This window comes from Chiroxiphia lanceolata, chromosome 10 (assembly GCF_009829145.1).
Source record: "Chiroxiphia lanceolata isolate bChiLan1 chromosome 10, bChiLan1.pri, whole genome shotgun sequence".
Taxonomy (NCBI): domain Eukaryota; kingdom Metazoa; phylum Chordata; class Aves; order Passeriformes; family Pipridae; genus Chiroxiphia; species Chiroxiphia lanceolata.
The window spans coordinates 21,525,774-21,528,916 of record NC_045646.1 but is presented as its reverse complement, the minus strand read 5'-3'; the positions used below and the strand labels follow the sequence as shown (position 1 = coordinate 21,528,916).

General features: G+C 51.4%; 1 long non-coding RNA gene across 1 annotated transcript; it reads right to left on the bottom strand.

The window, feature by feature from the left end:
• Positions 1-361: 361 nt before the first annotated feature.
• On the bottom strand, positions 362-1,440 carry LOC116791678. Its single transcript, XR_004358817.1, has 3 exons — positions 1,104-1,440; positions 681-777; positions 362-491 (listed from the first exon to the last, which is right to left on the bottom strand). It is a non-coding gene; the product is annotated as an uncharacterized LOC116791678 (long non-coding RNA).
• Positions 1,441-3,143: the final 1,703 nt, after the last annotated feature.

Sequence of the window (3,143 nt, the reverse complement as noted above, 5' to 3'; positions counted from 1 at the left end):
CTTTTTTTTTGTTAATTTTCCGTGTTTTGGAGACCCTGACCAGCTGTCAGTGTTCAAACAATGAACTAAGACAGAAATTATGCATTCACACATCCCATGACCACAGAATCATGGAATAGTGTGTGGGAAGAGACCTTAAAGTCCATCTCATCCCACCCCCTTCCAGTAGTCCAGGTTGCTCCAACCTGGCCTTGGACACTTCCAGGGCTGGGACAGCCACAGCTCCTCTGGGATCCAACCTGTGCCAGGGCCTCCCCACCCTCATAGGGAAGAATTTCTTCCTAATCTCCAATCTAAACCTGTTCTCTTTCAGTTTAAAGCCATGATCAGTCCCTAGATTTATATCCTGATAGAGACTTATCTGATTTTTTTATCTAGCTTAATTCCTTGGCAGTATTGCCAAAGGCAAGCCATGTGCTTTTCCTGAAGCCAGATTTGGACTTTTTGGTCCAAGACCTTCTCCAGCCTCTCTGGAGCCTCTGATGCTTCACCTGGATACAGAAGGAGACAACACTTGGTGTCCAGCCCTGCTCTTCTCCTGCTCTCAAAGCCACCCACCCCCTCCAAGTCTCCACGGTCACACTCCCAGGACTTTGCAGAACTGCCCAGGGAACAGCACAGGAGTGGAAAAAGAGGGAAAGCTGGAATTCACATTTTCCCCAGAGAGGCTCCAGGTTTACCTGCAAAGTCCTGGCCATCCCAGTTTTCCATCCAGACCTGCCAATAGTCCCAGCCCAGCTTTCTCCTGTGCTACTTCAATGGCTGCAGGTGCAGAGGCTGGAAAGATGACAGCCAGTATTAAATTAGTTATTTGAGCATTTCCCCACACACACCCCAGCAGAGAACTGCTGCTTCCTCTCCTCCTGGAGGAATTGTCCCCATTTGAACTGGTTTTCCCATTTCCTGGTCAAGTCCTTGACTCACATGGAGCCTCTCATTTTAATATTTTGCTGCAGGTTTTGTAAAGAGACCAAGGAAACTCATGGACCAGGGAGAACAAAGGACTCTGAAGCAGAACATGGTTTTTCCCAGACCTTCTGAGCAGCACCATGGCCTGGGGACACCCCACCTGGGGCTGGGGGGTTCATGGGTGACACCATTACCTCAAACCTCGGGGTCAGGAGCCACAAGTGAGGCTGGAAAAGAGGAATACAGTAGCAAGAGTTGGTGGTTGGTCAGGTAGAGTGGCCAGATGAAAGTCCATTCCTTCCTTCTGACACTCCAAACTATCCTACCCTGGGGGGCTGAGGAACCACAGAGCTGGAGGAGTGATGGGGAAAGAACTGGGATGTAACTGGGAGGCAGCAGCTTTGCTGTCACCCTCAGAGAGAAGAAATGCCTCAATATTTGAGACCTGGGGGGAAAGAATGAACTCAAAGCTCCACCAGTGAGTCCATTCCAGCCCCCTGCCCATTACAGGGAAGGTGGTTGGTGGATCCAAACCTGTCCAGACCCCACTATTGATGTGGAGCAGCATCTCTTGTGTCACAGAGGTCCCCACACCACTGGGAGCTGGTGGGTTTTGCACCTCCCTGTAAAGAAAGTCCATCCATGGTTTCAGGCTGTTTCTGCTCCCCAGGAGCCCATATCTCTCTTTAACCAACATTATCATCAGCAGAAAGACCTCCAGGGGGAAGGATGTAGAGATTCAGCAAACCATGGCCCTGAGGAAGGCAGTCCTGGTGTGATCCCTTTGATTTGGCCCTAAGAAATCCCATCAAAAGCTGCACTAAATTGCTGGCTCATAGGAAAAGTCATTTCATCCAGGCTTTGGGGGAGATCCATCCCCCCTTGGATACAGTATCTAGCCAGCCCACAACTTAATTGTTGTTTTGTAGATGAATGTGATATCTTGCCAATATTTTTGCCAGTGGTGGGTACTTTGAGCTTCTTTTACTTGCAGGATACAAAACCAAGCAACATCATATCACTCCACAGTTACCAAGGTAACTGGAGAGAAAGATAGAAGCGTCTGGGGTTGCACACTTTGTGATCTCCCTTCATTAGCTCATTTCTTTCCATCACTTTGCTTCCCCAGCTCCATTTCTCCCTCTGCCTTCAAACCACACAAGAACTGGGAATCCACAGAGTCCCTCATGAGGGAGGTGACAGTGCCTAGAGGCAGGAAAACTGTTTGGGAGCTGTTTGCCAGCAGAGCTTCATCCTAGAGGACATTTGTACACCTCAAAACGGGAATGACAGAGGGGGAAAGTGTATGATGAAGAAGGAACTGACAGGGCAGTTGCTTGGTGGCCCAAAATGTTGGGGTTTGCACTCAGAAGACCAGAGGCCAAGCCATGATGTCCATCCTCCTGCCATGCCTGGCATTCTTGGGCTTGTGGCCATGGTCCAGCTGCCAGCTGGGATGAACTCCTCCAGCTCCCACACAGACCTGCCACGGCATTGCAAAGGGGGGGAGTGTGCTAATCCCAGTGCCAGAGGGAAATCAAACTGGGAATAGACCTGATAAAGGTGCAGGGAACACAACAGCCTCCCAAATGCAGTGTTCAGTAAGCACCCAGGTGTTTATAAAACAACACAAATCCAGTGCACTCAGGAGCACACAGGGAGGCTCGAGTGCTTCTCACAATTTGGGAACAAGGTTCCTCACTGGAGTTTTTTAATGCACTTGCAGGGCAAAGTGTCAGGACGAGCTGACAAGTTTCTAGGAAGGAATTCTTGGCTGGGAGGGTGGGGAGGCCCTGGCACAGGTTGCCCAGAGAAGCTGTGGCTGCCCCTGGATCCCTGGAAGTGTCCAAGGCCAGGTTGGACAGGGCTTGGAGCAACCTGGGCTGGTGGAGATCCTGCTTTAGTCCCTGTGCACTGCAAGAGAGAGGAGGGTGAGGGAAGGCAGGAACACTGGGACCTGTGCAGCCCTCCAGGCCTCTCCCACGTGCATTTTCTGCCTGCCCTGGCAGTGCTGGCACTGCTCAGCCTGGAGGCTGCTGGGGCACTGTCTGTACCCCGGCACCCCAAGCGCTCTCCTCCTCAGGGCCTCGCACTGGTGGACATGGAAAGCCCCTGTGGTACCTCAGGGATGTTGCACAAAGCAGTTGTCAGTGGTTTGTGGGTCCCTCTGTCCTCCTGTCGTGCTGCCCTTGGTGCCTTTAGTTTCTAACTTCAATCCCCAGGGAGAGAGAGGC